Source organism: Eriocheir sinensis, chromosome 27 (assembly GCF_024679095.1).
Source record: "Eriocheir sinensis breed Jianghai 21 chromosome 27, ASM2467909v1, whole genome shotgun sequence".
NCBI lineage: Eukaryota > Metazoa > Arthropoda > Malacostraca > Decapoda > Varunidae > Eriocheir > Eriocheir sinensis.
Genome location: NC_066535.1, coordinates 19,504,096 through 19,517,335, shown reverse-complemented (window position 1 = coordinate 19,517,335; position 13,240 = coordinate 19,504,096). Strand labels below are relative to the sequence as shown.

At 42.2% G+C, this 13,240-nt stretch overlaps 1 long non-coding RNA gene across 4 annotated transcripts in view; it reads right to left on the bottom strand.

Annotated features, from left to right (window-relative positions):
* Positions 1 to 10,199, bottom strand: part of LOC127004261 (uncharacterized) — a 28,585-nt gene extending 18,386 nt beyond the window's left edge. Inside the window, exons 1-4 of one of the 4 annotated variants that reach the window (XR_007757736.1) lie at positions 9,643 to 10,199; positions 5,825 to 5,941; positions 1,523 to 1,597; positions 1,092 to 1,144 (exon numbers count right to left, since the gene is read on the bottom strand). This is a non-coding gene — a long non-coding RNA (uncharacterized LOC127004261). Of the gene's footprint in view, positions 1 to 1,091; positions 1,145 to 1,522; positions 1,598 to 5,824; positions 5,942 to 6,462; positions 7,083 to 9,642 lie in introns of those variants that run through there. The other 3 variants (XR_007757737.1, XR_007757734.1, XR_007757735.1) reach the window with 3 other exon arrangements.
* Positions 10,200 to 13,240: the final 3,041 nt, after the last annotated feature.

Below are 13,240 nucleotides of genomic sequence, written 5' to 3'. Positions count from 1 at the left end.
TTCCTTGCCTCCTTCCTTCATTCCATCCTTTCCTTTCTCTTCCTCTTTCCCTCCTTCTTTCCTTCAATCCTCCTTCCTTCCTCCTCCTCCTCCTTTAGTCCTTGCCTCCTTCCTTCATTCCATCCTTTCCTCCATTCCTTCCTTCCCTTTTCTCTTCCTCTTTCCCTCCTGCGTTCCTTCATTCACTCCTTCCTTCCCTCCCTCCCTCCTTTAGTCCTTGCCTCCCTTCCTTCATTCCATCCTTTCCTCCATTCCGTCCTTTCCTTTTCTCCCTCTTTCCCTCCTTCTTTCCTTCAATCCTCCTTCCTTCCCTCCTCCCTCCTTTAGTCCTTCCCTCCCTCCTCCTTTAGTCCTTGCCTCCTTCCTTCATTCCATCCTTTCCTCCATTCCTTCCTTTCCTTTTCTCTCCTCTTTCCTCCTTCTTTCCTTCAATCCTCCTTCCTTCCCTCCCTCCCTCCTTAAGTCCTTGCCTCCTTCCTTCATTCCATCCTTTCCTCCCTCATTCCTCTCCTCCTCCTTCCCTCTTTCCTTCCTTCCTTCCCTTCCCTCCTACATACATACATACATAGTGAAGGAAGGCAGGAAGGTGACCTCTCCCTGACCTCTCCTTGACCTTTTAATTGCTATTTCTGTGTTTAGTAAAAAAAAATTGATCCCATGTTTGTGTTCTTACAAACTGATACATTCTTACTGAGCTTCCTTCCTTCCCTCCCTCCCTCCTTCCTTCCTTTATTAAAGTTCTATCAGATATTCAAGTGTTCTTTTCTCTCTTTTCCTTCCTTCTCTCCTTCCCTTTCCTTCCTATCTTTTTCCTTCCTTCCTTCCCTCCTTCATTCCTTCTTTCTCTCCCTCCTTCCTTCCATTCTTTCCCTTCCTTCCTTCATCCCTCCCTCCTTCCTTCCTCCCTTCTTTCCCTTCCCATTGCTCCTTCCTTCCTTCCTTCCTTCCTTCCTTTCCTCTCCCTCCCTCCCTCCTTCCTTCCTTCCTCAGAACAATCCATTACAGAAAGAAAATGAAGACAGGAAAACAAAGAAGCAAGGAAAATATTGATAAATGGAAAAAAAAATAGAGGAAAATAAATTAACACTTACCAAGGAATTCCTGTGTCCTCCTCTTCTTCTTCTTCTTCTTCTTCTTGTTCTCTCTGTAATTCAAGTAAGGAGTCATTGCTCTGTGTAAACCTTAAGATACATTTTACATATAAATATAAATTCCTTTCAACTTTGAACCCTTCCTTCCTTCCTTCCTTCCACACAGCCACTACCACCAGAGGGTCACTTCAGGGGTCGGGGTCAGAACCTTCCCAAGACACAGGGTCATAGTTTTAAACATTTTCCTGCCCAAACTTACAAATTTAAAACAACATTGTGGTATTAAGGCACCTTGAAAACATTCCAGTTGATGTGTGTGTGTGTGTGTGTTTGCAGTACCAAGGTGTTCCTGGCTGCAAACTTTCCCTCCTTATTATCAAAATTCCTTGACTGCTCGTTAACCATTTTAGAAAAAATAAATTAACACTCACCAATGGGTTCCTCCTGTGTTCCTCGTCTTCTTCCCAGTCCTCCTCCTCCTCCTCCTCTTCTTCGTTCGGCAGTGTCTGCAAATCAAGTTTGGTGTCAATTAACTGTGTAAACATCAACATACTTTTTATTTTTACAGTATAAAAAAAAAAATTAAAAAAAAAGCCCATCACTCACTGCTCCAAAATGATATCATAATAAATTGGGTGCAACTTCAGCGTGTGGTGTACCCAGTGCAGTCTAGCCCAGTATCACAAGTCTACAAAATGACCTGACCTGTCTCCCAAAACCTAGTCCTGATTTGAGTATGTAATGACCTAACCACAATGTCCAGGCTGAAGCTCCTAGGCCAGAGGAGTGCGCACGCCTTTTTGAGGGTGTCAGATGCCTGAAATAGCATATTTTTACTGTGCAAAGCAGGTGAAGTCACTCAAATTTATCTATTTGTATATATTTCATGGTGGCAAAATTTAAATTATCAGTTTCATTTTCACCAGTAACACGAATTTGTGGCTGTTTTTCACAATAGAATTTCACTCTAATAAGTGAATCAGACCCCACAGAGATATTACCAGAGTGTGTAGGAATGAATACAAAGATAACCACATACTTTGATTTAACTCTAGGATGTCTCGTGGATCATCAATAAATAAAAAACAAAATATCTGGACAGGCCACTCTTGAGCCCGTTACCTTCAATGACACCCCAAAACAGTCCCTGCGCCAAGTGTGTAGCCCATATTTTGGTTGTGTTAGGTGTGCCTATTAGCAACTACTATTTTTACTGAACGAGGGACACATGATCCATATAAACCATTAATACTACCTAATAATATTAAACAAATTATATACGTGCTACCAGGGAATCATGAGGATTAATGTTATTGTAATTCTCACGTTTACTCAACCCTACTAAACCTATCCACCCCGCGCCCACCTAGCCTCCAGCAGGTGCCCACCCTGGCTCGCATAACCATAGCAGGGCACGATAACAGAAAACCTTATTCCCGATAACCGATAACTGATAATGGAAAACCTTATCGGTGATAACCGATATTCGTTAACTGGAAACACAAATATAGGCGATAACCGATACCCGATATTAATCCACAATTCCGATACTAGCTAGCGATAAGTCCGATAGGCGAAAACGATACTATATTGATATTTCAAATAAAAAAACATAGATGAATTCATATTTTCATTATCTGTATTTTTAAAAACTTACAAAATCTGAAAACCACACGTTGACATGTACATATGGACGGTAATACTAGAAACGCCTGAACCGGTGTTGTGTTATTTGGCGTCCCCACCGACAAACAGTGGTCTCTCGTGAACTGCACGTGCTCAGACCACCAAGCGTAGACCTGAACAGTCTCACAAAGCTTTTTAACCGTAATTTAGAGTTGCTGGAAGGCTGAATCAGACATACAGTACCACTACCACCATCCCCGATGTTTCTAGATCGACACTCTGTACGAGTTGTATTTATATGTACAGAGTGTCGTTCTAGAAACAGCGAGGATGGTGGTACTGTATGTCTGATTCAGCCTTCCAGCAACTGCCCTTAATGTGTTAAAAAGCTTTGTGATACTGTACAGGTCTATGCTTACTGGTCTGAACATGCGCAGTTCATGAGAGACCAGTGTTTGTTAACACAAGCGCCAGCTTTTGACGATGGGACACCAAATAACACAACACCGGGTGCCTTCAATACCATGGCATGCTCACAAACGAATATGGAATATCAAATTTGAGGTAGTGAATAATCATTTTGGGGCAAAGCTAAATGATTTTTCTCTTTGATGTATTCATTTTTGAGTCTAACATAAAAAAACAACCTAGTATTTTAATGTTGATGATCTAAGTACGAAATCTCTTCGCCAAAGATAATTCATACCCCCAAGTTTTTTCATAAAATACCGGGCACCCGGGCCACGCATGCGAGTAGGGAGGAGACAACGTGTTTTTTTTTCTGAGGCGGAAAAAAAGTAGCGATTATCACTAGTTTGGTTACAAAAATAACGAAGATACCGATATATATTTAAATAAGCAGCGGATGGCCGACAACCCGATTTTGTTATCAGCGATAAAGTATCGCGATAACGCCCAGCTATGCGCATAACTCACCACCCACCTTCCTGCAATTACAAATGTAGTGCTGCTAACACTTAATATAACACGTCACGTCGTAGGGTATTCGTATCTTACAATTTTACTGAACACCAGTTGACCTGTCCTCCCCCGCTCACCTCTGTTGCGCCTCCTCATTCCCAGTCCTACTAAAATGGATTGGCTGAGGGGAAGCACCTTCCACAGGGAGAGCGTGTCAGTTTTCCCTGTTCCTCACTGGCTGACAGCCACTGATGAGGCTGCTGGCCAATACCAAATTTAAAGTGCATATTTCACACCTTTTCTTTCTCCTTATTTTCTCCATGCAAACAGTTTAATACTTACTAAAAAATGGTCATTATCGTAAAGAAATCTGTCTCAGGAAAACAAATAACCAGTGAGACTGGCAAGGAGAGGAAGAGAGCTCACCATGCTGTGCCCAGTGACCATATTGACGTGTGTGTGTGTGTGTGTGTGTGTGTGTGTGATATACCCAATACCCACTACATATATATAGGCATCAGCTCTCAGTGATGTTACTATACTAGGCTACTACTACCCTACTCACCTAGACCTACGCAGGGCCACCCACGCACCCACATTACTCACCACCAACCACCATGAGAAAAAATCACCCCTCACACAAACCATTTCACAATATATATCAACGCATTTGTGATCATATTATGTATCATCTATTTCGGGGGATTTATATCATGGCACAAATTTGGCCCATCACTGGTACACAGTAAAGCCACAAATTTGGCCCATCGCTGCTACACGGTAGAGCCACAAATTTGGCCCGTCGCTGCTACACAGTAAAGCCACAAATTTGGCCCGTCGCTGCTACACAGTAATGCCACAAATTTGGCCCGTCGCTGCTACCAGGTTAAAGGAGTTATCTTTGTCACCAATAGCATGGGTAGTCTGAGGAAGAGGAAGGAGGCAAGTGAGGTGGAGTGGCGGAGGTGGAGGCAGCGGCCGGTGACGGGAGCACGGGGTGAGGACAGACGGTGGCCGACGCAGGTGAAGAACAAATTTAAATAAAAATGAGAATGTGTGTTTTTGTTGTTTCCATGACCTACTAATGTATTAACCCAATAGCAGCGACGGGCCAAATTTGTGGCTTTACCGTGTAGCAGTGACAGGCCAAATTTGTGGCTTTACCGTGTAGCAGTGATAGGTCAAATTTGTGGCTTTACCGTGTAGCAGTGACAGGCCAAATTTGTGGCTTTACCGTGTAGCAGTGATAGGTCAAATTTGTGGCTTTACCGTGTAGCAGTGACAGGCCAAATTTGTGGCTTTACCGTGTAGCAGTGATAGGTCAAATTTGTGGCTTTACCGTGTAGCAGTGACAGGCCAAATTTGTGGCTTTACCGTGTAGCAGTGATAGGTCAAATTTGTGGCTTTACCGTGTAGCAGTGACAGGCCAAATTTGTGGCTTTACCGTGTAGCAGTGATAGGTCAAATTTGTGGCTTTACCGTGTAGCAGTGACAGGCCAAATTTGTGGCTTTACTGTGTAGCAGTGACAGGCCAAATTTGTGGCTTTACCATGTAGCAGTGATAGGTCAAATTTGTGGCTTTACTGTGTAGCAGTGACGGGCCAAATTTGTGGCTTTACCGTGTAGCAGTGACAGGTCAAATTTGTGGCTTTACTGTGTAGCAGTGACGGGCCAAATTTGTGGCTTTACCGTGTAGCAGTGACAGGTCAAATTTGTGGCTTTACTGTGTAGCAGTGACGGGCCAAATTTGTGGCTTAACCGTGAAGCAGTGACGGGCCAAATTTGTGGCTTAACCGTGTAGCAGTGACGGGCCAAATTTGTGGCTTTACCGTGTAGCAGCAACGGGCCAAATTTGTGCCATGATTTAAACCCCCCAAAATAGATGATGTGTAAACTGATCACAAATGCTTTGATATGTATTATGAAATGGTTTGTGTGAGGGGTGATTTTTTCTCATTTTTCTCGCTTAGAGGGACCATTAAGAAACACGATCCCCGCTGCTACCACCACCACTGGGTTAAAAGGCCTTTCCCTCTAAGCAAGGGGATGTACTGAACATTTTACAACACACTGGGTTACTAAGTGAGCTGCTGAACATTTTACAGCTCAATATAACGGGTTCACCCTTTGGGGGCTTCTGGTGGGGGTAATGAAGGCAGGGCAGGAAGTGAGTAGAGAAAGCTTACCTATTTCTCCAAGCTGCTGAAAAGCTTGTTGGTGAAGAATTACTTGTCGGTGAAGAGACTGTTGTTGAGGTGAGGAGTGCCCTGTGTTATGGAACCTCCCAGCACTGCTACACCAACCTGCAAATATGTGTCCACTCTCAAAGTCTTGTACCGGGAAAGACAGCATGGGATAATATATTATAAAATCTCTCTCTATCAAGGGCTGTATAATTAAGATAATTAATTGATACTCTCTCTCTCATATTTGTTTTTTTACATACTTTTCTTCCTCTACCCTCCCTCTTTCTCTCTCTCCCCTCATATAACTCTACACATACAGCCAGGCCTATACTTTGAGGCAGTGCCAACATTGCCAGACTGTTGTACTCAGCCTCTTATATTTACGGACTTCCAACACAAAATCTGTCTCCTGGTCCTCAATAACGAGATTCACTTATATTTATCATTAAAATAGTTCATTCCTCTTGTTTCTTGGCAATACAGTGTATTTGTATATGCATACAGTCTCTTACAAGCTGGATAATATTACACGTAATAGGAATGATAATAATGACAATAATAATAATTACAAGATAATTTAATACTAAGCTATTCTAACATGAAACTTATTCAAACCTAGCCATATTTTTTTTCCTTACCTCCCTTGGCTGGGCCTGGTGGGGGGCCCAAGCCGGCAAGTGTTTATAGCTGCCCCATCTAGCTTTCCCTTGGACAGTCCCATACAGTCCAGGATGATGGTGGTGGTCTTCAGGACAAGTAGTCTGTGGCAGCAGCAGATTGAAACCCTCATCATCCATGACGCAGCGAACGCAGGACCGGCACGCTAACCACTCAGCCACGGTCTCCTTCCCCAGCCTGTGTTCCGACGCCAAATATGCAAAAAGTAAAAACATATGCCTCAATGTGTCATCCCAGATTATATATAAAGAGAATTAAATCTAAGTCATCCTAATCTAACCAAACTTTAATGAAACTAATCTAGCCTTAGCAAGCCACTGTCAAAACACAATATAAACAGAAATGTATCTCCAGGTGTGCCCCCCCAAGACCATATATTTAGAGAATTAAATCTAAGCTATCCTAACCTGCCCAAACTTGCTGAGCTATCCTAACAAGACCTAACTTAACCTGGTTGTAACAAGGGCCCAAATTTGTGGCTTTACAGTGTACCAGCGACGGGCCAAATTCTTGCTATGATATGTAACTTGATATATTAAGAAGGATATAAACCCCACCATCAACCATTAGGATCCACCGGGAAGAAGCCTACCGGCGCAATAGGCCAAGGCGTAAAAAATAATAAATAATAAATGGATGATGCATAAACTCATCACAAATGAATTGATATATATTATGAAGTGGTTTGTGTGAGTGATGATTTTTTTCTCATTTTTCTCGCTTAGAGGGAAGGGCCTTTAACCCAGTAGTAGCAGCAGGGATCATGTTTCTTAATGGTCCCTCCAAGTGAGAAAAATGGAAAAAAATCACCCCTCACACAAACCATTTCATATTATATATAAAGCATTTGTGACCAGATTATGTATCATCTATTTTGGGGGGTTTATATCATGGCATAAATTTGGCCCGTCGCTGCTACACGGTAAAGCCACAAGTTTGGCCCATCGCTGCTACACGGTAAAGACACAAATTTGGCCCATCGCTGCTACCGACTTAAGAAACATGATCCCCACAGCTACTGGGTTAACCGTACCTGCCGTGCGCTCTACTACCACAATGAAATAAAACAAATATATACTGCGTTGCACCCCAAGACAATATTTTAAGAGGCGGGGAGTATGGAGATGACCGTAGCCACCTCTCCCGCCAGTGACATCAACGGCAGTGTGGTGAGAGGCCTATCCTGCCTATTTATCCTAAACAAGTGGGTGTTATTCCAGAAAAAACACCCAAGTCTCATCACTTCACACTTATTTATATATTCAATGGATTAAAAATATAAGAAACATTAACAAAAAATGCTCGGTCAGCACTAAGTTATCCTAACCTTGGATTAAACTTAGATTTTAACGTAACCTCCTGTGAGAGCAAGATAAAATTGACAGACAAAGGTCAATTCCTGAACTCACGGTATCATGAGCAGACCTCTAGAATAACACCCGATGGTCTAGGATAAAAAGTTGGAAAATTTCATTTAGTCGGCGCAACATCTGTGGTCATATGCCGGAGAGAGACAGAAGGGGAAGGAATTATAGAAGGGAACAGATCCCAGGAGACGGGACACAACCCCTGATTAATACCTGGTACACTGCTGGGTTTACAGGGGCATAGGGTATTGGAAAAGCCTCCCAAATTTTCCCACTCTGCCCGGGAATCGAACCCAGGCTCTCTCGGTTGTGAGCCGAGTGTGCTAACTGCTAACCACTGCACCACGAAGCCCCCAGGTCTAGGATAAGATACTGGTCATCGCTAAGTTATCCTAACCTTGGATTAAACTTAGATTTTAACCTTAACCTCCTGTGAGAACAAAGTAAATATTGACAGGCATAGGTTCATGCCAGCCTTCGCAGTACCAGGAGCATGTATAACTCTAGAATGACACCCGGTGGTCTAGGGTAAGCACATGTGGTCAAGGCAACAACGCTAACCTACATATTCCCCTTAGAGTTAATAGGTTCACCACCCCGGGTCATCACCACCACATGCATCACCTAAAATCACCACAATCACCATCAATACCACCTCAGACACACATGAAATCACAACCATGTCGATGAAAACGCAAAAAAATCACGAGAAATAACACTGAAATAAATAAATCTGAAAAATTCGTAAAATTCACCCCGCCCGCTAGACGAGTCACCCTTAAAACACTTCTAGCTCACGTTAACCTTCAATATTTCCTGAGTAACACAACCCACACCTCATATCTGCAATAATACAACACAAATACACCCTAACCCTTAATATAGGAGTACCCAGGCATCTTACACTGGTCAAAACTCACGGATATAAGGTCACGTATGGTTCGCTCCCATCCGCCGCCGGTTACGCCCTTATGACCTCACCGCTAAACGCCCATAATTCAATATTTAAGACACTCACACCTCATTTGACCCCATACATTAGGTCATTCATCTCAGTTCTCCCTATCATAGTGCCCGAAGGTCTTAGAGGTCATTAATAATTAAGGTCATATATGGAGCCGGACACCCCAAGCCAGTTATATACGTGACCTTTCTGACCTTACCGGCTTATATCCCGCTCTCCAACTTCACACACAGGAATGCAATGCACGTGTCGCCCTGCCCCTCAAGCCCCGTGCCGCCACGTACTCTACTTTACCGGAAATCAGTAAAAAACGATGAGCTTCTGAACGACCACGGCGGCCATTGAAATAAGGTCACACGGTCGCCTTTGTGAGCTCACCCCTAAACCTAATTCATTGTTTACGACATTCACGCCTCATCTGACCTCATATATCAGGTCAATCCCCCTTAATTCTTCACTCGGTAGAGGTCAAAGGGCTTACTGGGTATCGATGATAAAAGTTCACACGTTAAGCTGATGGCCGCCTCTTATCTTGCATAGATCACACATTTTCCGCCTTTTCCCCACATCACCGCTTGACCTCAAGAAGCATAGTGACCTTATATGTCATGACCTCAAGCCCCGTCTCGGTATACCCAGTAGTTTACGAGAAAAAAATATATATATACAAATATTTCCCTCACCAACCCGCGCCGCCATCTTACACCGAGGCCCCGCGGTCAGCCCACATTTAAATCCCCTTTTGATCACGTTCATCACACTTCTCGCCGTTATCGCCCATGTCAGAACAAGCACAAGGCATTCCTCACCTCTTTGATCTCCATGGCGTCTTTACAGCGGCGGCTAAGTCCCACGGAATCACATAAAACAGACATGACTCGTAATGGCGTCAGACGGAGCAAATCCACAGGGAGGAAGGCTAGTCACGTGATCATAAGGGAATAACTTCGCCGCCAACTTCCACGAAATAGCTCTCACATGTTTACCTTCCCATTTTTTCCATATTTCAGTGTCATTTCTATCGTTCTATGACCTTATTTCGTCTCCAATACACGGCACAAACATCAGAGAAACATTTGTTATCACTGGAAGGCTAAATAACAAAGGAATAGGGTTGATTATTGACAGAATTATAGCAGACGTTATTTTCCCTCATTCCTTGCATCTATGGTCCGTGTGTCTGGTGTATTATTATCTTACAGGCAATATTAACCCTTATAAAGATCACGGGTGGACAAATAACATCAAAATAAGGCAAATCAATAAGTCTTTCTGGTGTGTGATGAGGTATCTTTTAAGGAGTTATTTCGCACGAAAAAACGACACCACTGCTGCTCTTGCTCTTGCTGTACTTTAGGTCTAAGTCTTGACACTTTGCGAACGAAACTGCAGAAAGTGTAAAATTCTATCACCCTTCAGGACGGGTTTACAATATGATATAATGAGCTTATATGTGGGAATAATGGCTTCAGGGAGTTCTTAATACACTTAGTCTCCCTTAAGTGAAGCATGGAGAGAGGGAGAGAGAGATAAAGGGAGGAAGGGGAATGAATCACGTATTAATTAGATCTTATAGGTTACAACGTTTCTTCCTGTATAAACGGGTCATTATATCGCTTTTTCTCTTTTATTAAACCTAAAACCGTGTAAATAATGGCTTTGAAATGTTTAATAAGGGAAGGTGGACGTTGGAACAGGAAAACTCATTGTTGTACCTCAAAACTAATTGTTCCAACCTTTACATAGATTTACATAGAAAATCAGACCACACAGACCCCATGGTCCAGACTTGGTGGTCTGTCCTTAAACCTAAGTGATTTTACATTAATCAGAAGACTCCAAAACGTTGCATTTCTACTCTAGTTGATATTAAGTTGAAGGATATATGCTGAAATGATATATCTTATGGTATCAAGCTGATTTAAACTTACGGCCACACATGCTGACTTCATATGATGCATGCTGACTTGAAATAAAGGTCACAACATTCAGCAGGTTGAGTTCAATGACGGCATTGTTCACTTGTAACTCCTATGCTGAGCCTATAAAAAGTCAGCATTAAAAGAGATAGCCATGCTGACTCGATCTTATGCAAGCTGATTTAAACTTATGGCCATGCTGACTCATATGCTAATCTTAACTTAAATCCATGTTGAACTCCGAACTCAGCATATCAAGAAAACGATCATGCTGTCATATATAGACCACCATGCTGAGCTCAGAGTGGCTACACAGACTGAAATCAGTAACTCTTTAATGCATGCTGAGTTCAACATAGGATCAGCATTGAGAAACAGCTAGACGCCATCCTGAGTGAGCATTGCTGACTTGTTCATAATTAAACCCCTAGTAATAGTAGTAGTAGTAGTAATAGTAGTAGTAGTAGTAGTAGTAGTAGTAGTAGTAGTAGTAGTAGTAATAGTAGTAGTAGTAGTAGTAGTAGTAGTAGTAGTAGTAGTAGTAGTAGTAGTAGTAGTAGTAGTAGTAGTAGTAGTAGTAGTAGTAGTAGTAGTAGTAGTAGTAGTAGTAGTAGTAGTAGTATGCTGAGCTCAGAAAAGGTCATAGGCTGAGTTGAATTAAGCATATCGCTACAAAAAAGCTTCCTGTACCGACATATGCCGAGTTGGGCGAGCCAGCTATAGGCCATGCTGACTTCAGACCATGCCGACTTAAAGAAATTCTGGGCCATGCTGAATTTGCTGAGCTTGGCTCCATATGTTTCACGAATGTAGACAGATCAATATTGTTTATGATCGATGACACTTTGCGTACGAGGAACAAATTGAGGCGTAAAACTCAAATGTAGACAAGTAAATTCAGACTGAACCAAATTTTTCTTCACCAATTAACGTTGTAGTGCGAGAATGGAATAAGCTCCCTGCCTTCCTTCAGTGCTCACACGATTGATTTCCTTTAAAAACAAGCTCGATCGGCCGTCACTTCCTTCAACTCAATATATTAACTAGAGTTGAAATGCAACGTTATGGAGCCATCGGATTAATGTAGAATCACTTAGTTTAAGGACAGGCCACTTAGTCTGGACCCTGGGGTCTGATTTTCTATGTAAATCTGTAAATTAAAACCTATCCGAAAGCTATGACGTAATGTTTAAATCTCCGCGTACCCAATCAGCTGTTTTAATCAGCTGATCGGTCACCTCAGCACACTACTGATATATTGTTTCCGGAGTCATCACACTCGTACGGAACATGTCTATTGCATGACTTGACCTGTGACCTACCATACCCAGACACAGGGATGGATGAAATACTCTTATAGACTTACGAAAAAATAGGGTTTTTTTTTCAGAATGGCAACACCCCCGCTATGGACTCGCTTGCCATAATAATTCTTCCGCCTCGTCATATTTTACTCTTTTTTCAGCTTTCTCATCCTAATGCTATACTTAACGGTAACACCAATTAAGGGCTGATATCGAATTAAGCCGTGATGGGAAGATCGTTCGTAAGATTTACCCCCTAAATACGGGAAGAGAGAGAGAGAGAGATAGATGCTGACTTTAAATGCTGACTTCATATATCACTTTTCTTCATCGAGTCTAGCTGAGCCATGCTGAATGCTGAGAGCCACAAGACATCTATAACAATCAAGCCTAGGCTGAGCTCTGAAAATAGAGGCCATACATATGCTGATCGAGCTGAAGCATATTGCTACAAAAATCTTCCTATTTAACAACATATGCTGAGTTGGACGAGGCCATGGATACTGGCTTCAGACAATTAATGCATGCTGACTTAAAGGAAGGTCACGTACAGCACTCAAAAACGTTTATGCTGAGCTGATATAAACTGAGCATAAAAAATGGCCATGCTGTAACTTGTATGTTAATTAAGCCATGCTGATCAAATCCTTACTAAACTCAGATTAACAAAGTCAGCATATTATATTTATAGCATAGAATTGGTATGAAAAAATCGGTCATGCTGAGTACAGCCTGACATCATGGAATCTTTAATGCTGTCATGCTGATATCTTGACCATCCTGAGTTCAAAATAGTCAGCATTGATACACAGGCTATGCTGAGTGAGAATTAACATTACTGACTTAATAAACCCCCATATGCTGAGCTCAGATGGGAAACTAACACATGCTGACTGATTCTGGGCCATGAGGTTGTTGACCAATCCTTCCCCACTTATAAATTACTTGCAATACTTATAGGCTACTTTTGTGACTCCGTGTAGGCCTACATTCCATAATACTCAACCTAACCTCAATCCTCACTTTCTCTATACCAACTGGATTTAGACATTAAAATTCTTCCTTATGAACTGTTCTTATAAATTACTTGCAATACTTATAGGCTACTTTTGTGATTCTGTGTAGGCCTATATAGTCATTCCATATTCAACCTAACCTCGATCCTCTCTCTTTCTATACCAACT